At 38.8% G+C, this 27,648-nt stretch overlaps 1 long non-coding RNA gene across 2 annotated transcripts; it reads right to left on the reverse strand.

The window, feature by feature from the left end:
- Nucleotides 1-906: 906 nt before the first annotated feature.
- On the reverse strand, nucleotides 907-27,648 carry LOC142600474 (uncharacterized). 2 transcript variants are annotated; one of them, XR_012833972.1, is made up of 5 exons: nucleotides 25,385-27,648; nucleotides 12,839-12,890; nucleotides 8,381-8,654; nucleotides 7,744-7,842; nucleotides 907-2,883 (listed from the first exon to the last, which is right to left on the reverse strand). It is a non-coding gene; the product is annotated as an uncharacterized LOC142600474 (long non-coding RNA). The 2 variants fall into 2 exon arrangements; XR_012833971.1 differs by lacking the exon at nucleotides 907-2,883 and having other exon boundaries at nucleotides 4,761-8,654.

Here is a 27,648-nt window from a genome sequence, read left to right on the forward strand (position 1 = left end):
TCTGGACATTGATTTTTACCTTTGGTCTGCAAGAAACATTCCAGATCTTCACTGATTTTTCATTTTGGATGATTTATGGCATATTCCTTTTGACAATACTTACTCTCCTCTTCTTTTTCCCCCCCTTGCTAGTTCCAGTATACTGTATTGTGTTAAAAATGGAATATAACCATAAATTACTTCAGCATTTTCAGTAGTCTTAGCATTTTGCCCAGACTGGCTTGTTTGACATTCAGTGTTCTGAATTTGCTGTCTTGCTAAATAATCCAGATGTTCAAACACCAGTTTAAGAAGAGCTGTATCCACTTAATGGAAGCATGCAAAGATCCAGAACACTGGAAAGCAGCAGAACTTCTCCTAATTTTGTCCAGTGTCTATATTTATCGCTGTTCATTCATCTATGTGCCTTCCCTCCCACCCCAGCTGCCACCACGCAGATGGCATTCCCAGCAAAACAAACAGTTCAGATTCAGTATGCTATTTGTTGTCTGGAAATGTTAGCAGATGACAGGGAGAGGGGAGGAAGAGGAGGGCTAGCTCCACATTTTTCAGGTCAAGTTTTGCCCTGAATTCTACTCAGTCACTGCAGAGAGGTCCTGGGGATTGCCAGGGGAAGGGAGTGAGAAGAAGTTTGATACTGTGCATATAGTGACCTTTGATATGTTCTGAGGCTTGCTGGATTTATGTTTCCATACTATGCAGTTATTTACTTCTAACTCCGTAACAGCTTTAATTTATTAAAGGACTGAAAAAAAAAAATGGTTTTGTTTGCCCTAGAAACCAAGTGAAAACAATGAGGGAGAAGAAGGCATCCCTGCAAAGTTGTTACTATTAAACCCAGACACAAAGTGGAACGTTTGCAGTGTCTATGAACAGATGTCTAAGGACAAGCAAACAAAACAATTACTCTTAAGTAATGATTTATTTCTGGTTTATTTTTTAAATGCCTTTTATTCAGCCCTTTCATATAAGTCATTTCTATATGCTTTTAGTGTGGTATGCTGGCCCGAGCATTACTGCAAAAAATATGATGGTCAGGGGTTTGATACAAGGAAAGAGGAAAGGAGAGACATGGTTAACATTTTAGACTAAAGGATAATGTAGCCACAGGTTTCCAGCATTTGCCTTCAGGAATTCAACTTTCAGGTGCCATTAACTGTGCTAAACTTCCATTCTGGGGGCTGAAATCTCCAGAACTATTGTGTGCCTCGGAATGAAAAGTTTCAGGTAAAATTATTTTGTTGAACAAGGCTAAGGGAAAAGGTTGCTGGATTTGGCATCTTAAAAATATTTTAGCAACTGTTTTGCTGAGGAGCTGTGTCTAGTACCTCCATATATTGCAACAAGGACATGATATTTGGCACATCTGACAGCAGGAGTTTTTTTGGCTGGCTTGTGAAAATTCATTCTAAATACCACTCAGAGTACAAGCTTCCGAAAAATACCCATTCATAAACACACAGAAGAGTTCTTGCTGCCCAGCTGTGGTGGGGTCACTGAGGCATCCCATCTGAGAGCAGAGACAGATGTCCTTTTCAGTGACTCGAACTAGAGCACTTTAAGCAGGTATTGGCCCATCTGCTTGGTACTGCTCCCATATCTCAGATGTCGTGGCTGATTATCTGAACGCTCAAGCTCTGTTTCAGTGAAAATTCAGGGAAGCGGTGCCATTCTCAGACAATGCCACCTGAACAGCCCCCAGCTGCTCATTCCCAGCCTATGCCCTCCTTCAGTTGTTCTTGTAAAATGGTTTATTGGGGCTTGCAACAACCTGGATCCAAACCCTGCCCCTCCACGCCCCCCAAAAAAGCTCTGATTATTTTGAGCCTGAACCGACTCTCACGACCAGTTTAATGCAGGGCTGGTTGCGGCTAGATTTGCTAGAGGACAACTAACTGTCTGTGCCCTGCGATCAGGGAGATGGTCTTTTCCAGGCACCGAATTTTCCTCTTGCTTTTTTATGTGCGGGTGGCATAAGGAGACCCGGCTGCGTTTGTCCGCGCTCTGCAGTCAGGAGAGCAACGGGAGCAGCTGAGGGCTGGCTCCCCCGCTGCAGAAGGCAGACAGCTGCGGCTGGTAATCCCCTGAACTGCCGCCGTAGGGTTTGATAAAGCTGCTCTGGCAGAGGCGCTTCATGCTCTATGCTTGCGTTCCTGCCACCTTAAAAGGGAACTAAGTCTTAATAAGGCTTATGTACAAAGTCAAAGTCTCTGCTGGTGCCATGAGCACTTTATTATGCCCAAGAAATATAGTGACATTTCTATTTTGTAACACAAGCACAATTCTTTACGGAGCAGGAGGGAAATTTTCTCAAACTGGTAGGGTAAAATCCCCTGAATCAGAACCAGAAAACACAGGACTATGGGACTATACAATCAATCAGCTTTCTAATGATAGTCCATAGATCTCCCGTTGTCGCCTGGACAAGTGGCTTACAAACACACGTCTGTGTTCGTAAACAGAAATTAGTTGAACTTGAAAAAGATGGGGTTTCTGAAAGTGGTGTAAAGGTACTTTACAGTCTTTGTGCACTATATGGGGTTTCTATGTGGGAACAAGTTTGGAGTGGTGGTGCTGGTGTTGCTTTCCACGTGTAGTCCATGGATCCTGGAGGTCTCTGAGCTTTTTATAAGAGGTCTGTGAAAATTTGCCTATGAAGAGTCAGGGAGCTTTGATTTGCTACATAAAGCTCTGCACTTCCATTGGGAAAAGAAAGAAAACCAGGAGCCTGCAGACTGGTATAAAGACACTGATTTGGTGAAGTATACATCTGTGCTGTAGATGACTGCATGCTAATTTCCCATGCAGGCAAGCATGTGTGTTTGCCATGATGGTTTTGCTCATCTCCTGTGTTCTCAAGTTGATTTCTCTGTGACCTGAATTCTTGGGATACCAATAAAACAAAATTCTAGGTGAATTTAGGTAGCACATAACAAAGCTTGTACGCAATTGTGGAGCAATCTCTAGATTAGGTGAACAGAGGGGGTTTAAATAGATACATAAAGTGAAAAAGATTGAATGATGATTTAAAAAAAAAAAAGAAAAAGCAAGCTCTGTTTCTTTCTCCTGTCTAATTAAATTTTAAGACCTCCCTTTCTAAACAGCATATGGGACACAGATTTCCTAGTCATCTGGGGATCAGCTAGATACGTGTCTGTGTGTTATTCAAGTTCCAGCTGATTAAGCTGTTGCATATATCAGAGGTTTCCTGTGATATTTCTATGGAATACCATGGACAGCAAAACCAGCATGGAGCTTTTTGACAAAATGAGTTTCATCCAAAAATGCCTCTATTTGTCTAAGCCAAAACTTTGTAGGAAATAGGTCAAATCAGGTTTCAAGGGCCTGAAAAATTAAATTTGATAAAACATGGTTTTGACACTTCAAATTAAAGATTTTGGTTTTCTGTAAAATGGCTTTTAGTCACAAAACATAAGCTAATTCTGGTATAATTCAAATGTTTTAAAATCACCTAAAATCATTGCCATTGCCATTATTGACATTATTATTTTTAGTTCATCAACTTTGTCAAGCTTTTGAAGTTTTTGTCACAGTTCAAGAAAGAAGGCTTTCTACAAGACGGGAAAGAGCTGAAATCCAGTCCTAGTTCAGTCCATTATATTGTAAAGATCTGAAAGCAAAACTCAGTAATAGAGAATGAGGGAGAACTACATCAGCATCCCTAGAAAAAAACAAATGAGGTATTGTTGTTCTACTTTCCCTTCACATCTGCTCCCTAGCCTTTAATCATTCATTAGCAGCTATAGTTCTGGTACGATTCTTATCAGGTATCTATTCCAACAAGTAAAGCATAATGGTAATGAATAATTGGGATCCATTATTTTAGCAACTGTTCCTGATTCTGTTTAATGACTGAATGAATACAAAATGTTTTCTCTTCCTTCTAGCAGGGCTATTTAATTTAGATATACTATAGATAAATGCTTCCAGAAGTCATTCCTTAAAACTTATAACAACAGGAAACATTTGCATGTTTATATATCTCTTTCAGACAATAATGAAATATCTTTTGTATTTTTTTCAAGGTTACATGGAAAGCAACCTAGTATGCTAATTATAGTTCATTAGGGAATTGCAGTACAATGGAAAAATTCTCTATAGCTGTGTGTCCTGAAAAAAACCCCAACTGGTTAACTTCAAGTTATGATGTCTGCTAAATGACTACAATTCTGCTTCAGTGGTTGAAAATGCAAAAATTATTTGCATTTTGTCTCAAAGCAAAACTTTTCCTATAAATTACAAAGTTTAAATTATTTTATGCAGTTATTTGACCTAGAAATCAGAGTGAAGGAAAATTTAGGTGGAGAACTGGAAGTGAGTTATTTAAGTCTCAGAGGTTTCACTGGGAAGAAATGTAGAAGCAGCATATATGGACAGGGATATTTTCTTGAGTGTATAGGGAAAAGGGAACAGAAGGTTTCTATCCTTCTTGGGAAAGCAGTGTGAGAAATTTTGCTAGCAGAAGTTGAAAGAAACAGAAATGTGGGGGATGAGATTAACAAGATTACTGAATTTGGCCAAGGAATTCATGAAGAAGTTGCAAATCCTTGGATGAACCAAGAATGACAATTAGAGGATGAATTTCTTAGGGGGCTCCAAAATTGCGATGGACCTGAGGTCTGGTTACTTCGAAGCAAATGATGAATCTCATGACAGCATCCTGTCACTGGAGCAGTTTGTCAGAGACGGAAGAACCTCTGAAGGTACTTGAGAGGGAAAGTCACTGGACAGCAGCAGCTCAGTCCTATCTTCGCTGTTGGCTGAGATAATTTTATGAGGACAGTCAATTTAGAAAACACTTGGGTTCAACTGTGAATGAATGTTCCAGCACTTCACTAAGGAGGGTGGTTGCAATGTTCATTCATATGTGCTGGTAGTGGGAGAAACTCCTCCCTTCCTAGCTTAGGTTCAAAGAGGCTTTGGGTTACTTCAGCCCCAAGGCAGCAGGGAGCTGAATAGTGTGCTGCTGTCCATGAAGGTGAAAGCTGCAGATCCCACAGCTGCATTGGCTTACTTTATTGCTTTATTGTGTAGGTCTTCGGAGGCATCCTTTGAGCAGAGGGCTGCAGCAAAGGGAAACTGCAGGCTCTGTACTGTTGCTTCTCTCGTCTCCTTCCCTTCTGCTGGTAGAGGTTGCTGTGCGAGAACCTCAGTAAGTGGTCTCACATGCAATGAGCTCATTGAAAACGGCAATTTTGTCAAGGCTGGATTTGCAACTTTGCTGTGTCAGCCAACATGGTACATGCTGGGCTGATGCTCGGCTACTGTGATTTGTCATAGTTCTGTGGAAGTCAGTGAACCCTGAGCAATTCATGCTATTATATTTCACTTATACAACGAATATGAAAGAACACTTCATATTCAATGATTTTTCATGACAGAGGCCCGATACGACCAAGATCGTTTTTATATGGGTTATGTAGCTATGAGATTACTTCGGTTAGTTTTTTTTAAAAAAAAAGATACATAGATAATGGTAAGTTTCTATGATTTTTACACTACTGTATATTAATACATTCTTCATTTTCTATGCATACTTATTCATCCACTTGCAGAGCCCTCTTTTTTTTTTTTATTGTGTTGATATAGATTTGATCTGAGAATTAAGCTTCTTTCAGTTTAAGGACACATCGCAATTTTCTTGTCATTTCACCTGCTGGGAGGAAGACAGTTTTTTTTTCTTTTACAGGGATGAAGAATTATTTTCTGTCATCTCATGTGTGCTGCCAGTTTTTACTTTAAGAGTTAAGGACTATATGCAGGTTTAATTCTGCTTTATCTTTTCTTTACATTACTTGCTGATCCCGCTCTCTTAGTTACCTCTTCCTAGTATTTTCAGTCTTAATTCTGTTTGGACTCCTTTATCTGACTCTTGTTGTCCAGGTTGACTCAAATGAATCCACAGAAGGCTCTCCACAAACTGCAGGAGCTACTTAAAAGCAGGATGTAAGAAGGGTTGTCCCAGCTCAGGCTAAAAAAGATCCATCTAGTCCAGTGTCCTGGCTCCAAAAGTGGTGAAAAGCAGAGGATGATTACTAAAGGTTATTATAAAATGACAAGCATGCAGTGATAGCTACCTGCCTTATATTCCCAGCTTCTAGTGATATGACTTCCAAAGTCAGAGGTAGAGTTTTTCTATTTAATAGATCCTGATGGATGAGTTTGTCCAAGAGATCTTTAACTCGTATCAAATTCTGTAAACCACAACATTTTGTGGCAAGGAAATTCAAAGTTACCAACATGCCATATGAGGAAATACTTCTGGTTTTATTTGTTTTGAATCAACTAATGATTTGATGCATCCTTGTTCACTGGCTGTCATAATACAGAAACTCCAGTTCCCTATTTGACCTGTCTTTGCTACTCATGATTTTAGAGAGCTCTCTACTTTCCCTTTTCCATGCATACTAAACATAGTTTTGGTTGTTCTTTGAAATTGTTACTGCTTAGCTTAGAAACCTACTGATAGATAATTTTCAGTGATCTCTCCAATTTATGCTATATAAAGAAAGCTTCCAACAAGGGAACGTCCTTTAGTTGATAGCAAACAGGGATGCAAAGAATCCATGCAGTTGACTGCCATGGCCTTATCTCCCCTGTGTGCTCCTTTTATGTCTTAGCAATCTACTGCTCCTGCTAACTCTTTGACAGGTGACCTGCTTGCTACAGAAAAGGATTAACACAGGTTTTTGATGGCCATCAATGTCTTCTCGGGCATATGATGTCTTCATGTTTTATGTCCTATTTTCACCTGCAACTTCTTGAGGAATGTGTTATTTTTAATAAACTTCCTTTGTTTAACCATGGCAGCTTTTTCTAAGGTATTTACTCTGAGACTTCAAGCTGCTGGGAAGTATCTTCCTCTTGGGCTTGTCACTTTTGATACATCTTTTATAAGCTTCCACTTTATTTTTCTTAAACTTGATCACTACCAGAGTGGATTTCTTGTTTGGTTTTTTTATTGCTCATGTATGCATAATAAGTCTAATTTCATTACAGTTACTGTTAATGTATTTGTTTGATACAGAAGGACTCAAATGACAGGTCAGATGTCTTTCCTGGCCTTCTTCAAATACTATGGCTGTGGATGGGGTTTTTTTCCCAATTATTTTTCCTTTCATTTAGGATGATGTGATTGTCTACCTTTTTCAAGTTGTTCTGAACAAAGTTTAAAACCAAAGATGTTACCTCTTTCTCTTAATACATTCCCTTTGTTTATTGGTATAATTGTTAGGATTTGCAATATTTGTCTTTTCGAAGGTAAGAGGAAGGTGTTCAGGTTCATCTGCACAACTAGCAGCTGGCGAGTGTCAGTAACTTAACCTGCAGGGCAGAGACTAGTGCATCACCTGGCGATGCCCCAGCAGCTGCCGTGTTGCATGCTGCGTGGGATGACGTGGCATGGGGTGCTCAGCCACCCACTGCGGTATTTTGGAGCAGGAGCAGAGGAACGCTGGCCTACTGGAGAGCCCAGGGTTTACAGTTTCCTTCTGACCAAGCTCTCTGGGACAAGTACCATCCAGAACTCTTTTTGTGAAATGCAGTACACATTAATAATGACCTACAGATAGCTGGGAACTGGGCATGCGGTTGCACGAGGCATGCTAACTGCAAAAAGCCAAATTCAGGAAAGTAACTTGTAATAGTGCCACCAAAATGTATTTGTCATTTTAAAATATATCTCCTTAGTGCTTTTGCACTTGATTAATGGATTTACCTTACCTGAAATGTCCCCTAAAAGGCTCTGACAGTTCAGCAGGCAAGAAAACTTCAGCCAAAAGATAGGTACTTGTAGCTCTATCTGTGGCAATGAGAGCTAACCTGAAGGAGAGGAAAAGGCAGTGAGTTATTATATGCTTCTGGAGGAAATTAAAACTTGAAAAAATACTTTTTTTTCTAAACTCACATATTGGAGATGCCAGGGAAAATGTGTTTAAAAGCAAACTTGCATCCCTGGTATAATTACGATATTATTAGTGTGGTTGTTAGGCTGAGCCCTACTAACAAAACACACCATCTATTTTGTTATCAGCTTTTACATCAAGCTATACAACAGCAGTAAGTAGGCAAAATGCAGGAACGATCCCCATTTTCCTTGGAATGTGCCCTACGCTATCAAGTACAAGTACAATGGCTATAAAGGAGCCATTACGGTGTTCAGTGAATTGCCTAAGAGAGCTTTAATAGATGGAAAGGCTCAGTTCTGTTTTGGGGCAGTGCAAGGTTATACTGTCCCCCTTATGAAACATACTGGAAAGGTCACAAGCACCATCAACCTCAGAGCATTTAAGACAGTAGTATAATTACAGTAATGCACAAATGAATGAAATTCTTGTTTTAAAAGACTTCCGTGTCTTACCCCTTGCTCCATTTTATTCAAAGAGGCTTTATGTCTGGACAAGCAAAGACTTGAAACTTAGCTTTATCCTGATCAATTTGCTTGTCTTGCCCCTTAAAGACTTTAAGAAATCCTTGAAATCTTCAATGGATCCAAACAAATTGTTGCAGAATCAAGATTATTTTGTTTTCCTTGTATGTCTTCAGTGCTGAGCTGTCCCGGAACATATGCAGAAGTAATCCTCTGCCAAGGTGTGGGATCCAATACGCCTGTAACCACTCGGGCTTCAGGTTACCTGGAAATTGAGAAAGACATTCATTAATGTTCTTAAACGCGATGAGAACACCCTTTCTGTTTCAGCAGGAATTAAAGTTTGCGGTCAGCAATGGAGCTGGAGACCCCTGTCCATGTTTGAATCAGATATTCTCAGTGTGGGACGTGTATCTGGCTAAGCCTAGAGCTTCAGGTGACCCCTTTTTGGCTTAGAAATGCCAGTGTTCCTGTCTCCTGCCAGAGGCCATCCCTTCTCATTTGCTAAGAACCAGACCTAAGTTACCATTTGCTGATTCTTGTCCAGTCTAGCTCATGAGATGAGAACCAAAAGCACATTTAGCTCCCAGTGACATCAGACTAAAATGCACCTATATATCTGCTTTAATGTCTTCTTTAGGACTTTCAAAGCACTGCTTCAGCAGCACAGTCCAGAGCACCTGCAATAGTTCATAGTCAGTAAGTGACTTAAGTTTTGTTTAATAGTCTAAAACTTGCAACATTGCAGCAATACCATCCACACTGAGGTCTTTATAAAGTGCAGTATTGTTTGCCAGACGGATGTTAACATGCATGATTTAAATGATGACACAAGCAAAACTTCTGCTCTAAAATGGAGAAATTAAAGATACCAAAATATTATCTTTCCTCTTGCCAATGAGAACAGCTGGCAGGATGGGTTTACTGAACAAAAACGTTGGCCAGCAGACATAGGTTATCATTTTCACAGGCTTTCCCTCTGAAATACAGGATTAACAAAACATGCAATTTTTTTTATTTCAAAATTGGAGGGTTGGTGTCTTTCATCTGGTCAAATTTAGCGTAAAAGTGAAAATAATATCAAAGTTACAGGCACCACAGGGAGGCTGTTAATGTGGTAACAAAGGGCATTTGGCCAGTTAAAATAATAAAAGACTATACAGCTTTCCCAGTGATGGCTGAAGCCCAATTAGTACTTTCCAAGTAGAGCCACAATATTCCTTTCCAGATTATGCGGTTTGGCATGATTCAGAATGAGTAAACTTACTTTCCTACAAGGGAAAAATATAATTAACAGAAAAAACAAGGTCATGCAGTATTTTGCTTTAAGTAAGCAATAATACACCACAGGGTATACATTAAACAGTCAATATTCATACACCTTGGACAGGCTGAGGCAGAGGCAAAGCAATGGCTCAGCATACAAAAAGATACATATATTATCTTAATAAACCTATGTGCAAGAGTAAAATGCAAATAGATATTTTATTTCCTTAATAGATGATTTTAAGGGAATGTGTATTCAACATTCATGTGTATAGTACTCACACGTATTACTTAAAAAGTACCCTTTCTGTTAACATTTTATACTTTTAAGTAATAAGTGGGTTTGCTATTTTCCTTTTGTTTGAGCACCTGGTTTTTTGGGCTGCTACTAAAGGCAGAATGGTTTGGAAGATTCATTTTTTCTTAAACTGATTAAACTCTTTGAAAGGACTTTCAACCTCGATACTTACACTGAAAGCCTCTAAGAGTCTATTCTTATTTATAGTAATCCACTTTCCAGGATTCTGGAAGTGACACAACGCTTGCAAAGACTCAACAAAGCTGAAAATAGAGTAGCAGGATTGGAAGAAAGAAACAGCAAGTTCCAATTTGGAGGTGAACGTGCAAGTGTCTTGTAAGGGTAAGTTTTTTCTTCTCTCTTGTTTTCGATATTATTTTTAAGATGAGCAGACTGTTCAGCTGAAACTCAGATAGAGGGGAAAACATAATGCAAAAGAAAGCGTGATGCCCCAGGGTAAGTATACACTACGGTAGCAAAATGAAAACAGCCCCGCTGAGACATCTGACTAATGCTCTACGAGTGACACTGTTCATGAGAAAGCAGAGTGATACGCCAGGAGGAAGATGAAAAAAGAAGAAAAAGTAAAACTTCAAAAACCGTGGAACCACTCCCATCACCCGAAGCTTAGACCACACACCTGAAAGGGAGTAACCCACATCCAGCTCGAGCGCAGAGCACGAACTGCCTTATCTCCCTTTCAACTCCACCATTTTGCAGATGTCTTATATAAAATATTTGTAAGGGAGGAATTGTGTATTTATTTCCTGTTTCTTTAATAATTACAGTAATCTATGATATTATAAACTTTCATGAGCTGCAGCATCTCCTCATAGCCCCTGTATTACTGCTGTTAGGCTCCTGGTTGTTACACTTTCCTTCATTTCCCAGCTCCAGCTGGGACTCCTTGCTCTGTTAATATCCTAAACCAGCCCTGCCTATGGTAGTTCTGTGGGTTAAGCAGCGGGAAACGTGTGGGTAGTGGATGTGGGAGCATGTTTGTGATCTGCGGTATCATTTCAGCAGTCACGTACACGCACCGTGCAGAATACACATACTGCCCTCTCTTCAGTTAATCCACAAGTCAACAACTAATCGCGTACAACACTCCAGTCATCTCCACAAGTTAAGATATGCCCCAGAACACCTGATTCTAAGGAGCTAGTTGAAAGACAGGAAAATCCTCGCCAGCTATAGAGTTGCGCTAAGTACTTTGAAGCAGAAACAATTTGCCAAAAGCCTTATACTGTCGACTTTATTACTTGAAACCACTCCCGTTTCAGACCGATGGGGAAGCAGAAGCCAGCGCTGGAGCAAGGTGCAGGGGTCTGTCCCGTCGGCTGCCTCGTGCCCACGTTAGCTTGCGTGGCACAGCAGCATCTGTGCTGATGTGCAGCCCCTAATTCCCAGACTGGATTTTTTTCCTCTCTTGAATCAATGTGACACTCCTTCCAATGTGAAACTGAAACTCATCGTGTCCTTCGGCTGTACGTACACTTCAACCATCTTCTCTTAAAACAGATTAATCTCACCAGTATTACAGTACTGAGGTATCTAAATTAGGTGGTCTAACAGATGTATGTTACTTGAGTGTATAAAGAAATGAAAATGAAAAATATGGAGAAGATGACCAAAAATTTGTATGCCTAAACACAACTTTTTTTCTATGTCTACATGCTAATAAATCGTCTTGTAGGAAACAACAGATCTGTATCACCCTGAGTCAGAGCGCCAAGAGATCTAATAGAAAGGAACCCAACACAGGAAATGGAGAGAAAATAACTGAGAAAAAAGGGTCTTGCTATTTTACATAGAAAATATTTTCTGAATGCTTCTTCATGTAGATGTCAAACAGTATTTTGTATTAACTTATTGATGAGGCCAGCTTCTCATAGGAACATAAATTTTCTTGAAAAATGTTACTGCTTTTCACTTTAAAATGGCACCAGAAGGTACTCCACAAAAGGAAAAATATTTATTTTATATTAAGAGAATAATGCAAACATTTCCCATATAAATAACTGCTGAAGGGTGATTCCCTGCTCTTCACTGACACACACACCCCCCCAAGCTATTTTAAATAACTTAAATATTTTCAATATGGAATCTCTATTCATGGCAAAATTATACTGTGTAAAAGAACATCTTGTCAAACAAGTATACCATGTTTACCTGCAAAACCCACTATACTTGCATGCAGCAATTGTATTTTATTTCTCTTCTATATATGTTCTCGCAATGCTTTCATCACCCCTGTGGTTCTATGTATCCTCCAGCAGTATATTAAGCGATGTGACTGGTATCTGTCAGGTGTAGTTAAATTCTTTCTTAATTAGCCTAACACCACTACCAGATTAAAATCAGTAGGATAGTAGTTTTACTTTCAGTGACATGTTTCTCTTTGTAAGGCACTTTGCAAATCCCTTTCCTTTAGCAACACAATTGTCTAAAAAGAAGAGACTAATGGCAAAGCTTTGTCCCAGTTTGACAAATGCTTTTGCTAACTACAACTAGCAAACAGAAAGAGGCGAGTTAGGGGAAAGAGCCACTTTAAAATTAATCATCTCGTCAAGTCAGAATGATCATTTGGTTGCACCCTGCTGCAGTGAAGGCCTGCAAATTTCTGATGTCTGAACTTGTCTCGAATATTTCTAAAAAGATAGTGAATTATGAGTCAAGAGAAATAAACTCTTCTGACAGAAATATCAATTCATTTACGTTTTGAAGCCACTATTAGCATATGCTAGGTTTACTTAAGTTGCAGATCTTGGGATGTATAAAATCAAAGCCTTCCAAACTCAGCTTAACAAAATAGAAAATATCAAGACTTCTTTCTCCTTTGATGAAAGTCATTATGTTACCACTGAGAGATATTCAAAGCTTACCTGCTTAGTGTACCAGTCAGTAGTCCACAGCTATCAGCTCCACCAGGATGCCCTAAACAGAATACACCATATTAAACATTACTAATAATGCAGCAAAAAGTTAATATGTTCACTTAACCACTTCGACATCAAAGAAGGTATTATATAGCAACAGTCAAGGAGGGCATATTAAATAAAACTACCTTTTAATAACTTAATAAAATAATCCTGAATAGATACAGATTTCCCTCCCAATAAGCAGATTCCCATCACATTTAAAACTGCCAAAAAGAGATTTCAAGAATTCTATAAAGCTGCATGCCCTAGCAGATAACTCTCTTGAATAAATTTTCTCATTCCAGCACTCCTATGCAAAATAAATTAAAAAAATCTATCTCATGATTTTTAAAAGATTAATCTTTCTCCCTCTAAAAAAAAAAATCCCTCAAAAACCTAGTTCATCTTTCTACTAAATGGTGAAACTCTTGCTAGTAAGTGTGGGGAATACACTAGTCTTCTGCTCTCTATGATTATACAACTAAAGGTGTTTTATAAATTTCTGGCTTCCATGACAAAATAAGGAAATTGAAATCCTTTCTTAAAGGATTCAAAGTTTCCAAATTCCTAGCTAGTGTAACTTGCAGTCCAAAATCATTAAGATACTTCTGAAAATCTCAATGTCTTTTGAAACCTAATAGGTGCATATATATTCTTCATTCCAAAGTGTATGGCCCTTAAGATGGAACCTTTACAACTAGATAGTGGCAAAGCCTTTTTACTCTGAACAACTCCAGAAGTATTGATGTAACAATCCTCTTTTTTTTTTTTAAACACGCATGTAAAGAAAATATTGCACTGCTACTTCAAAGATATAGACTCTGTAACATCCCAAGTCTTTAACTGTTATGCCAACCTTAAAAAATAAGCAAAACCAAGTGAAAAGACAGACCTACAATGGTGTGATTTCTAGGAATGGCTTGTGAATGACACTACCACTACAGAGCACTCTAATACAGAGATTCTCCAAATTAATTTGCTTTAGATGCCGCCATCGTTTTCTTTTCTATTACTGTGGTAGACGCAGTAGCTGCCAGCTGTGTGCCAAGTTACAGATAAATGCCAGAAAAGACATTTGGCCGCTTGGGCAGCACGTGCTGCTGGGAAAGAAGCCTTTTCCCCAGCTTCTCTGGGGAGGAGGTGGTGGGCTGCGTGTTCCCCCACGCTCCTGTCGTGCCACCTTGGCAGATTCTGTAAGTGCCTTTGGGAGCTCCTGCTCTAATGCGTACAAGAAACTTTTTCCCCAACTGAAATGCAATATTCAAGCAGCTCTAAGTATACAAGACCAAAAAATAATTTCCTAAGGTGCTGCACACACCATACCACACTCAAACCATTACGTTCTATCGTATTACACTGAAGAACTTGTGAAAATCTCTTATTCCTTAATACGTCCTGCCTGGTGCTGTCAGTATGCTGAGTACCTCCCTTTGTCTCCCAACATTAGTCTTTTTTTATTTTTCTATTATCTTTGGCATCAATTTATCCAAAACATTTGTTACCCTTAGAAAAAGCACATTAAAAATACACACTGCTAAACTCACTCTTAAATGGGTAGAGTTGGCAGTGGAGGCATGCACTCAAGGATTAATAAAAATGATCTGCTATAAACTAGGAGCATGAGTTGTAAAACAACATAGGAGATGGATCTAGCTATGCATATTAGTTGACTACGACGTTATTAAGTTGCCAATGGGATACAACCATGAAAAAGCAAGTGCCGTCCAAGGACGAACCAGTTAGTTAGACTATTTGTTAGCAGAGAAAAGGAAAATATCTGTGCCATTGCTTAAGGCACCTGAGAGATATCTCAGATTTTTTTCATCGTTTTCATGGAAAATGAAACAGGTAAAGAGCTGCAGAGGTTAGCAGAGAGAAGTCATTTTAAGAGCAAGGCTGCAATTTTTTTTCTTATTTAGTCTAGCAGAAACAACAGCTGATACAGGAAATAATTATTCTCCAAAAACACAATAGGGTGGTAAACAGTAGGCAAGGAAAAGAACTATTTACTCTAGCAGACAATGTTGGCACAAGAACTAATGGGTGTCATCTGGCCATAAATAAATTTAGGCTGGAAATTAGAAGGTTTCTGACCATGAGTGGAGAGGGTCTAGAATAGTTTTTTAATAGAAATAGTAAAGGCAAAAAAGAATAACAACTCAAGCTATTTAATGATGAGGATTGTTAAGTTCCTGGAAAATGCTACAGGCATAGTTCCCTCTGTAAGTAAAGAACTACATTTTGATCATCCAGGAGGGAGTTTCCAGCATTATGTTTCTCTATGTTCTGAAAGCATGGGGCGGGGGGGGGGGATAAAATTGAAATTAAATCACGTTTATGCAAACAGTGTTAGAAATATTGCTTAAGCAAATGCCACCCATATGTAAATGATCTCTGTAATTAAGTTTGTGCTTTGCAACAAGAAAACAATTTAACTTGATAAATAGGTATCACATTGTACTTCAGTGGTTGGAAGCTAATTCTTTTTAATGAAAAGATGCAATTTGTCACATGCTAATTTTCTTGGGATTTACAGTGTATCTTTCTACTACTTTTATTTTGCCTTGTTGTCTTCTTTTAGTCTTTAAAGTTCTAGACAACAGTTTTATCAGCATGTGTGGACAGCAATGAGAGACATCTGGAAAATAATGTCTGCCTATTCATTTATACCAGTCTGGCCAAATTTGGCTACCAAGTTCCTCAGATAAGCATTTGCTGTTAGTTTAAAACAGTATTAGGAAAAAGAAAAAAAATTATCATCACCATGGAAAGATGGAATCTGAATATCAGAAAGAAAGAAGCAAACATAAACCAAACATATTTGAGTTAGAAGAATAACTTAAAATTCAGGAAGAGTGTCCAAAGAAAATAAGGAAAATGTTATGAAACTGATTTCCACAAACACAAAAAGAATTTGCTGAGATTGCAGTCAGGCATTTAGCCTAGAGACCCAACATTAAAGCACTTCTTAAGGTTTTCTTGTGCAGTCTCTGATGCCTGTAATAGTCTCACTATTAATAGCTAATAAATACGGTTCATCCAACACCATAGTGGCTCTTGAAATTCAGATCTGTGGTATACCACTATGCCATCTGAAGAATTACAATTATTTAAAAACTAACCTACATTCTCTCATCAGCGAAGCCAAGCAGCAGAAAGAAAAGCAAAATGTTGCAAAAGCAAAATAGAGTGTCAAAATATAAACAATTGAAAAAATTTAAATGATTGCATATGTGTAGTTTAAAGTCATGTTAAAAATTCCTGTTTGAAAGTGTATGTGTACACATGTGTATACAATTATAAATGTATTTTTAATCATTATTTATCATTTATCTTCTCTGTAAATGCAGTTATAAAAGAGTTATTATGGAAGAAACTGTATTATCAATTACAGTATGCATAGCTTATAGTTGCTACTTCCTCATCAAATATTATGATAATATGTCAAAACATGATAATATATGAGAAATCACATAAGTAAGTGTACTTGACCAGATGCTGGAGGAATGTGGCTGTACCATGTAGAGGAAGAGGGCACATACAATCTCCCCACCTTGCTCATCAAGAAGCACCGTTATGTGGGCTGGCTGTAACAGACCTTACCCCATTTGCTGAAAAAATATAGTAGTCCTCGTGGCCACAGAACCAAATTAGAGAAATTTAGATAAACAAGCAAACATAGCCATGTACATATTTTTCCAGTTTTGTTCCTGACCAAAATCAGTTATGCAATTTGCAGTTATGCAAATATGTAGTAAAAATAATGCAAAATAGTCAAAAGTATGAAACTCAATTTTTGGTTCACTTTAATTCACCGTTGTATGAAACTATTTCTTCTTTTCTTCCTTTTTAACCCCTTCTTACTTATACTTACTAGTGGCTGTGTGCAGTAGCTTTTGCAACTAACAGCTAACTGGAGTTACAAGCCTGAACGCCTCAGTAAGTTCTTAAGAATAAAAGGAGCTCACATCATTAATAATGCAATTTTAAGAAGTTCTTATATCTGAAGCTGCCACTCAGATACTAGCCATGACACTTATGAGACAGCTGCCAATATTCACTTTTTTTTTTCTCCCTTTACTTTTTTACTTTTGCTTGGGGAGTACAAGTGAGTTTTTTAATAGCGTTATGATCTGGTTTAGAAGGACACATTCCTGATGAGGAATTGTTATTTCTCCTCGTATGTAGCTGCTCTTGGGAGGACACCGTGACTTGTCTGTTGAACAAGTGACAAGGGACTGCGGAGGAATGCGTTTTCCCTCTGTGAAGTCTGGTCTGCCCATCCCAATAGCACCCAGTCAGCAGGTGGGACTTTGTAAAAGTTTTACTACCGCTTGTAAATGAATAGCTCTTGATTTAGCTTTTGAAAGTGAAAGTACCATTTCCAGGGGAGAGAAACAAAGAAAAACTGCTGTAAGTGCCAGGTTATTGTGTGTTTCTGAAGGCTGTGCACAACAAAAATGCGGCTATAGTGCGGGAAGAAATTTAACACATTGAGTACAATCGGTGCTCAGTAGCGCTCAGGTAGATGAAAGCAAAGGTATCTCTCAGTTACGTTTTACATCTTTGCTGATGGCAAAGAGGTCATCGGCAGAAACAAGAAGATCGGCAGGGATTTGAAGAGATAATTTGTCTTATACTACGTAGAGTACCCTGCCAAGGATTATTCTTACGCAGCAATGAGAAAGATCAGATTTTATTCCCATCCCTTCTAACCTCTGCCTCGTGTCTCAGTCCTGCACCCCATGCTACACTCCTAGCATTGTCTTTACTGTAGTTAGATTTTATCTAAATTTATAATCTCCAGGTTTTACTTAAGACCTTTTCGTGTCTCTGCTGTGATGCAAAGGCATAGGCAATATCCAAAGTTATGCTTCAGGTAGTTTTCCAACCCTGAAAGGATTCATGATTTAACTAACAAGCTGAGCATCAAAGAATTAAATTAGTCAGTAGCAAGGCTCCTAGTGGTCATCAACATTGAAAATATCATGAAACAGAGGCAATAACCCATGATTTCTGATTTATCTTTGTGTCAGACTAGTTTGAATTTCTGGCAGGTTCTTCTTCTGTCTCTGCCATTTAGATGTGCTGATTTTTGAAGTAAGTTTTCCCAATGGACTACATTTTAATCCAACAGGAAAATTTGATATTTGAGAAGCTATTAAATACAGTTTCAATAGCCTCTGCAGTTTCTATAGATTAATTGTCAGAAAACTGAATAAATCTGTCTGGGAATAGGGAAGAGTATTCAATGAAAATACTTTGTAAATGGCAATAAATCTTTAACAATGTGGGAAAAGAGTAAATGCATCATGCTATTTAAAAGCTTGGTGACAGACACTTCTAAAATAGCTAGATATTTGTCCATCATCAATGAAAATTGCATTCCTAATTGTGCAAAACCTACTGTGTTCCTTCATCTAACTTCAGTTTCAGCTCACTCATTTAATTTTCTCATGCAGACATAGCAACATTGACTAAAGCTGGATTGTGAAGGAATTGAAATGAGCTCACAACCCTGATGCAGTTCATAATCACCTCTTAAAAAAACCCGAAACAAAACAGCTGAACTTTTATGATTACAGTTACAATAATTAAAAAAAAAAAACCAACCCAACAAAAACACACAATAGGAATATCCGTGAATTCTTATGGTCTAAATGCATGTCCGTCTGAACCAACAAGTTTCTCTACTTCTGATATTCCAGGATACATTAGTTATTTTCTAGATTTAATTTCAAATCTGTCTCTTAAAAATGCAGTATTCTGCCTGTGGGTAATGCAAATGAGCAACTTACTTGGTAAGTTGTTACATTTGCAGGAAAGATCTGTTTACATTGTACTTAAGTGACCGCTGATAAATATACAGAATATTGCCTATCTCCTTTCCAGAGGTCACTCCAACATGGGCCAGATAAGTCTTAAATCTTTGTAGAAGACACAAGGAGCTTTAAAAATGCGCTGGCAAATGGGAGTCTCTTCAAGACTTATATGCAAATTAAATTACATTCTGCCACATGTAAGTTTATGAATGGTCCAAGAGTGATAGGTTAGTTGGGGTGGGTGGGTGGGTTTATTATCATTGTTGCTGTTATTATTTTTTTTTTTTTTTTAAATCTTTAATTTTTCTAACGTATCATCAGGGCCTGAAACCAGTTATTTTTCTGTGGGGAGGAGGAGTCACGCTTTCTTTTAAATGGAATCATCAATTCATCACTACAAGTACATTTGCATTTTTGATAAAAATAGATTGGAGACTTGCAATGAGGTTGTTCAGAAACTAGGTTGCATATATAATGTGAATCTCTCAGCTTCTCGTTTGTAGCTTTATTTTTCAGTGTTTTCTAAAAATGATCTTCTCTGAATATCTCAAAATGACACATTGCTTTCTCAAATGGCTAGTGGCTGTTCTTCAGTCACATAAAAATCAAAGCATTGATTTTTCTTGATAGGTATTGTGACTGAATATGTAGTAATGTGAATATTTTCCAGCCTATTGCTATGTATGCCCAGAAACTGTGGAAGAGCGTGGACTATTCATCTACAGATAAGATAAACTATCTGTTCAGATAGCTGCCAATGGTTGCTGGACACTGCTGTAGTGGAAGGTGAAAGAACCTCTCCCAATACAGAAGGAAGGTTGAGAATTTTTCCGTACCAAATTAAGACAGCATTTATTGCTTTGTAGATAAACAACAATTCTTCTTATGGTTAGGTACCCAGTCTTCACACTTTTATGATACCCCTTGACAACTATATTTTATTTTTTTTCCCTTGGCATCCCAGAAGTACCACTGAAACTTAAAATTCTTTGGAAAAGTCAATTTATAACCTTTGTGTATTAGTGATTAAAATTCCCCCCACGTTATATATACATATATTTCCCAAATACAGAATTGGGAAGTTCTTACTGCTCTTAAAGAAGCAATACACATAATGAAGTCATTCTTTTCCTAATTATATGAAGGTATACACGTACAAATCTGCATGTGGCATAGGCACAGAAGTATATGCAGGTAACTCTGAGAAAGCTTCTCAACGCTTCTCATTTACGTGATCCTGTTCTCTGATGCCTACAATCCTGCCAGACTTTCAGCTGATATTTTCCACAGGGCATTTGCATCAGAAGATTTTTTTTTTCCTCCTTGTTTCTATTGTTGTTGTTATTAATTATTGTTATTATCCCATTGTTTGTAAGCTCTTGGCCTTACCTCTGTTTAAAAATACATGAAATGTTCTTGTGCGTGTACGCCTTGGAGAACTCAACAGAGATGGATAATGATGATGGAGGCATTCTCCTGGGAGACGTGCCTATTGATCTCTCTGTGGAAATCCACCCACATTTGGGTTCTTGGAGCTGCCTACACTTTGAAGGACTGGCTGGAACAATAAAGAACCAGCCTGATGCCGAGGAGCTGGAAACAAAAGCCCAACTGGAGGGCAGGAAGGGGAGGGTAAAGTGGGACAGCAAAGAAAAGTCTATTTGGAGAGGATTAGGATTGGCTAGCCAAAGAGTGGGACCTAGGATGGGAAGCGGTAGGGATGCAAAGCTGTTAGGAGAGGAGCGGGAAGCCCTCGGAAAGGTGGCCTGAGTGGGCGGAGCGATTGTGACAAGAAGGTTGTTTTCCAAAATGGGAGAATGGCTGAGATGGACAGAAGAAGCAACAGCATGGGGCACAAGACTTACTCTGTGCTCGATACAAATTCTTAAGGAGCAGCAATTCAGTCTCTTTGTCCTCATTTCCTGCAGAGCCTGCTCCTAATTTACCACTCAGCACTGAGGATGGGAGCACTAATTTCCAGCAGGATTTTCCCCTAATGCTTGTCTAGTCATTATCTGACTCACATTTGTTAATTAAATCATTTTCATAAAGTGCCTTATAAGGTGAAAGAATTGTGTTTAGAGAGTCTTATTTACAAAAATAAAAGAGACCCAGAGATTAAGGTCACAAGTATTGTCCACATTGGAGCAAACAATCTGAAGCACCAGAAAGTTACATTTTTTTATTCCTTTACAGATAAATCCATCCTATGCATACTCCCATGGCCCAGACACTGTCATGAAAGCTCCGTAATTCAGCAAGTCACACGCAACTGTTGGGCATTCAGAAGATGAAACGCATATCATTAAAAAGTTTGTTTTAAGTAATTGCCTAGCATCAAGTTCTGTGGCAGAGGAAAGGAGGCACTCCGACTCCTAAATATAATAAAACAAGCATTGTATACCAAAAAAAGCTGAAACTGTAAGCAATTCATAACCAGATCAAGCCCATCAACTTGCCAAACACAGAGGCTGCGGCTCATGAAAAGGTAGGTGATAAGTTTAGTACAAACAAGATTTGAAGAAAATAATTCCTCTTTAGAAAAGAAATTGCAATAATCCATGATAATTCTATGCATAATACAGGCCATGTTATATCACTTAAAGGAAAGGCAAAAATACCGTTACCAAAATGCCATTTTAAATGGGACGTAGCTACTTGTGCTAATACGAAATATATAGTCAACTTATAGATGTTACAGGTGCAGTGGCATAGGTAGCTACATTTACCTGCAAATAAAAAGGCCTTAAAACTGTTTCTGAAGAGTAATGCTGGGACTGTGTATATGTATATGAATAAATATTATTGTAGTGTATTGGGTTACAGAAACTGTTTTTCTTCAGTCACAATATTGATTGACAAGTTAAATTTTCTGGGTGACTTGGAGTTTCAATACATGATGTTCATGCTAGGTGTAAACATGACAAGTTTACAGAAGAGCTGCCTGTGAAAACACAGAAGCTAAAGATGTTCCTACTCCTCTTCAATTACTTGACAATGACATTTTTCCACTTTCGCACCAGTATAGGAGTCAGAGGCACGTAGCACATAAGCAGTCTCCCATCCTCGAGGTCCCTCCGCGTACCTCCCTCTCCCCTCGCCACCCCCCCCAGCCGAAAGGGAATTGCCTTTAGGAGCAGGGGATATGGGATCTCACCCGTTTCCCAGGCTCAGCGAAGCGTCTTACCCGCGGGTCAGAGGAGAGGCGCGCTGCCGTGGCTGCCGTGCCGCTGGAGGTGGGCTGGGAATGGACAGCGGCGGCAGAAGAAACACCAAGGGGTGAGCGTGAGACAAGGCTTTTCTGTTGAACGTTTTGCTGAGTGTAACTGAGTGGAATTGAACCGTACACTCGCTTCTGCACAATCTCTGTGAAATACGGAGTGTAAGTAACCAGTTCAACGGCAATCCTACAGTCTATATTTTTTTTTTTTTTCCATTTTAACAGCGTTTCCCAATTTAGTATTTTGCACAGGTGCTAATTCATTGCGTGTGCTTGGCTATGCATGACTAGCTATGGATGAGCTATATTGTTGCAAATATGCTTTTGGATACAGTTCCCTGGTAAACTTTGAGACAAGCCCTGACAGAAATAGTATCAAATGTGGTTTGTAAAAAAAGGGCAAGTTTTCAGGCACAAACGGGGCCATATTTTGAATTCCTACTCATTTTTAACTTTGTGTTCATTAAGACAAATTCTAACACCCTGAGGAGTTTAACCTGATCTAGAAAACCCTCCGCAAGAAGCTCTGTTGGCGCGAGACCTGGGAAACCCATTGCCTCCACTGCAATTCCCCTTTCGGGATTAATTTCCCCCTTTCGGTCGGTCAGAAATCATTCCATTTTCAGAACTTTTGGTTACATTACAGTTGTGCAGCTAAAAGCACAGAGCAGGTGTATGTTTGTAGTCCATAAAGAAACTGAACTGGTAATTGTGAAACGAGATGCGAATACTTCTAAAGCCAGAGGTGGTTTTTGATTTTATCTATATAATATAAACTGAAATGGCAAAATTGTTTACCTTTATCGCATCCTGCAGTTATCACAAGGCACCAAAAAGGGAGTAAACTGCTTAGGTATTTTAATTGTATCTATGAACCCATTTGGATTTTCTTCTGTTTAACTCTGAATTTCCTGCATCGGAATGGTTGGTTTGGAAATGCTGCTGTTATCCTTCCAAGTTACTTCAGCCTTACTTTCCTCCTAACGTTTTTGCCTGGGAATAATGGTTTGAAATTTGAACAGCAGCCAGAGTGCAGAGGAATCTAGAGATACTTTATACATACTTATCAATAATGCATTTCTCTACGTTATGTCAACTATACCGGACTCTTACGATCAAGAAGAAAAAAAAAGAAAAAAAAAAACCAGGAACAGCTTTCACAGGGAGGCTGTAATGGAAGGAAAGTAATTCATCCATCTTTTATGCTGATGGCACAGGGAGTCTTGCTATTAATTTCAGTGGTAGTAGAACGGGCTCCAGGATGTTTTTCACATGTACAGCTGCAACATGTGATCACTGTCTAGCTGCACATGAGGGCGTGGGTCCATCAAATGTATAGAGGGAATTTTACTCGAATGAATAATGCATGTAAAGAAGTTATTTGGCCCTTATTGTGCCATTGCAGATTCATTTATAGACAGGTGTAACACAGTGGAAACATAAGCACAAAAACCAGACTAATATATCTTGTAATACAATGTAGATTAACTGTTGAATCACTATTGCTAAAATTAGTGGCTCTATGTTAGAAATTTAATATTGCAAGTCTGCCATTTATTTCAGCACATACAATTATGCAGCTTAAACAGTTCAGCTGTAGTTGCACCCGATTAGCTCCAGCCATGTCAGAAAATGCATTGATGATACAGCTGACTATATTTTAATGCTTTTTATGAGGTAATATTGCTAATATTCACTTCATGATCTTGTGGCTGAAAAAAGTTGTAATGCTTTCCTCCCCATTTGCATGTGCAATCTCTCCTGCTGGCAGCTTGCAATCCTGCCTTCTTTGAAACCCACAGCAGCCCAAATGGCAGAGTTTACTTCCTGAGGTTTTCAAACTTTTTCAGAGTACTTTGTAACAGAGTCTCGCAGACAGCCTCACCTCCTGAGGGCACTGTCATAACATCCTCTGGCAACTACTGCAGTGACTTACATTGAGAAACAGTATTAGGCCTGACCAGCATTGCATATTTTGAAACGTGAGGCCAGTATGGAGCAGTGGGAGAAAGCCAGTGGCACATTAAAAATTCAATAATACCAACACAAAGTAAGTTAGAGGACTCCAGAGTGGATCCGCAGTATGATTTGGATCGGGGCCTTAAATGAAGACGTCAGGAGCATTTAAACTCCATATTAGATCTACTCTGCAGTTGTTAATGAGGACATCTAGCACCCCATGACCGGCCGCTCTCTACAGAGTGTTGCAGGAGATAACACTGATAAAAAAAAATCTGAATGCAAATACTCTACAGAATCAAAATGCTTAACAGACTACGATTTCAAAGCAGTATATGATACTAGAAGGTTATGGTAGTAATAATAATAATGTAAATGCTAGCAGGTATTTGTATGGTATTTTGCAAATCATTCACGGTCCTGTTTGCATCCTTGCAGTATAGTAGTTATATCAGTATATGTTATATTTGTGTACACAAAACCATAAAAAGGTCATCATAAACCAATTAAGCCAAAACACCTACTTCTCTTCAGAAAAGTTTGATCTGAATCTCTTGATTTATTACCACAATATCAGAATGTAGGTTTTACACTTTCACCAGAGTTTCGGTCTTTGCTCTGTACAAGGATTTTTCTTTGTTAAGTTTTGAATACCATGTGAAAATGAAGGATATAAATATAGCACTGAATGGACTAATTAATTCCAGATAGTGTAATAACTTGCAAGTATGTTGTCTAAGCAAAACAGTTTGCTAAATCACATTACTGAATAATTTAAAATTCAAGATTTTTGTATAATCGTATTTTGTGCCCTTTCAAATTCCTTTGTTATCACAGCTCAAGCTGTAAAACCTTCTGCCTCTTCTACCTCCAGAGAACAGTCTCCACTCATATACAGGAAATTTAGAAGTACAGTAAATAGTGTTTCACGAAGACAAAATATCTAAAATCCAAAGGTTTCAAGAACATTATTATTTAGGTAGAATAAGCTCTTATTTAATAACATTAAGGAGTCCAAGCTGAATACAAACCCAATCTTTAAATTCTTTTTCTGTGTAGCATTTCTACAAGTGTATTTTGAATAAAAAGCCGTATTTTAAATATGCTTTCTTGCCAGGTTTTAATGTGAACAAATACTGAAACACTTAATTAGATGTCATGAGATCATGCTATGTTATATAACTACGTGCTATAAACATGCATTTTCCCCAAAAGAAATGCAATACAGTCATAGAAATGAGAAGAAATACTGCTTACCTTCCTTCCTTAGAAAATATTCCCTGAAGGCAGAGCAAATCTGGTTATAAAATGAAAAACAAGCCTGAAGTGTACAACTCGCATACAGACAGCAAATACAGTCGTCTCCACGAAGAATGCCTGTTTCTAGCCTTCTGTATATCTTTCTCACTTCTCCACATTGTAGTTATGCTACAAGGACTTGAACTATGCTTAAAATACTAATCTGTATCACAGCTATAGGCACCAGCATATTGCTTAAATGGTACTTACTGTTCCAGAAGTCATGCATCATCCTATAGAGGAGTTTTACACCTCCAAAACAGGGATTTGTTACAACCGAGCAGATTGTGGCAAAACACTGCGCCTGGCTTGTCAGAAAAAGTTGTTACTTTCAGCGAGCAGCACATATTCGCAAAGCACGGTATCTTTACATTTATGCATGTGCATGCGTACCTACATACACACATCTACAGGAGGACTCGCAGCCTGTCTCTCACAACCACATGCTAATTGCTGAATAGGGAAAAAATCTTGTTAGTATTACACACGACCGTTTTTCTTGACCATGGCTTTTGCATACATTTTCACGTAGTACAACCAAGACCGGTGATGCTAGAGAGCATTTGTGACTCAGACACAAGTAATTATTCACATAAAGCACCGAACTGGTTTTGGCTTCCCCTGCGAGAGCGCTGCTACTGCAGCAGCAGTGCAGGGTCTCTCTGCTGGTACTCGTTTGCTGCAGTCTTTGTGCATGAGCCTACGTTATAAACAAATGAGTAGCACAATGACATCCAATACCCAGGAACTAAAGAAAATCATGGAGAATCAATCAGATCCTACAGCAGGCATGTAGATTGGCTGTAAAAACATTTAACGGTAGATAGATTTTTCCTGTGCTGTCAAAGTTAAAGGTACCAAAAGGAAGCACACACTAAGGCATTTTTGTTCCACTGTGATATTGATCCAATGCCAGACGTAGTGAAACACAATGGGCACACAGTCAGCCTTGGTAAATTAGGTAAATTAGAGATCATTTGATGGCATTCTATTGTTGCTATTGTAATCACAGTAATTTTCACTGGTAATGGTGCTTCGTGATGAAGTGCGGTTCTCACAGAATAATTGTGAAAGGTATCGAAAGATTCAGGGTGTAGCATCTGGTTTTAAAAGCTCTTCAGATTCAAATTGGCATTTTACTTTATCTTGAAAATTTATTAGAGATTCAGATCATGCCGGTTTAAATGGAAAGGTGAAAGCAGGGTAATTTCAATCTATGAATTATTCAGATTCAGACTGGTGAAATTGCCATCCATGAACTGATTCTCTGACAGTCTCTTTTGCAGAGCCTCCATTACGCTTGTCATTTTTATTTCTTTATCTACAATCTCTTTCTCAGTTACTGAGCTCGTCCCTTAGGGCTGTGCTTCACAAACCAAGTATTTCAAATTGGCAATAACCTAAATGAGTTGCTGTCTCAAATCGCAGTCTCCACAGGCTGTCTTTTCCAAATCATTAAAAACCACATCCACGATGGTGTCTGTTAGGCTCTTCGATTAGATGAATTAAAGAAAAAACAAAACAAAACAAAAGAAAAAACAGCAAAGAGAAGAGACCAGGGCATCATGTTGAAGAAGAGTTATGTTCCTGTAACAGTCCAGCAATGAAAGTGGTGCTTTGTGCTTGTTCCTTTGTTGTCAGTGTAACCCATTCTAGTTGCATAGCATCACGCAGAAAGAAACAACTGTTAAAGCAGGCTGACTTCATGCCCTGATTTCCAGCAGGAGCAGATAAGGACTGCATTATAGACAGACTAATCCACGCAAATATACACTCAGAGACCAAGCACAATTAATAGCTTCTTACAGGCAAGAAAAACCAGAAGTAGTAGAAGTAGTTGTATTAATTGCAGTATGAGAAGAAGGAGAAGCGACTGGATTACCGAAAGGGTTTCATTCTCTCGGACTCCAACTGATACAGATTGCAATCCCAGAGACTCTCCACTTGATGGCTGGTTGTGTCATTGCTAGTCGACTGCTGCCCTGTATCCAGAAGGACTGGGGATTGATTTAGGTCAGAGAGTCTGGTTTCTCGTTTGAGCTTTGCTCTAAGTGATGTAAGAAATTGCGGCAATCTGTGTTACCAATCTATATGACCCTGGGACGCTGGCACAGCTTCGGCAGTGGAGTGCCTGCAAAGGCCCCAGTCGTACAAACAGTGACAAGTACCATCTCCTTTGTCCTATCGCTGCAGGTATATCGCCGTGGTATAAAAAAAAAACCCTCTTAGTACACAAAGTGGGAAACCAGGCGTTCTTCCTCAGAGGCAGTTTGGGTACAGAGCTCCGAGCAGTCCCTGCTCAGCTGAAAATGCTGCCAGGCTGAAGCCGACACATCCAGGCTGTGTGTCTGTTCCTACGCTAACACCAGGAAAAATTCCCTCGTACGAAAAAGACAAGAATAAAAAAAATCTATGCTGCTTTGTGCCTGGTTCTATGCGTCTGCTTTGCCGCACTGCGACTAGAAAACTGCAGC

Source organism: Balearica regulorum, chromosome 2 (assembly GCF_011004875.1).
Source record: "Balearica regulorum gibbericeps isolate bBalReg1 chromosome 2, bBalReg1.pri, whole genome shotgun sequence".
Lineage (NCBI taxonomy): Eukaryota > Metazoa > Chordata > Aves > Gruiformes > Gruidae > Balearica > Balearica regulorum.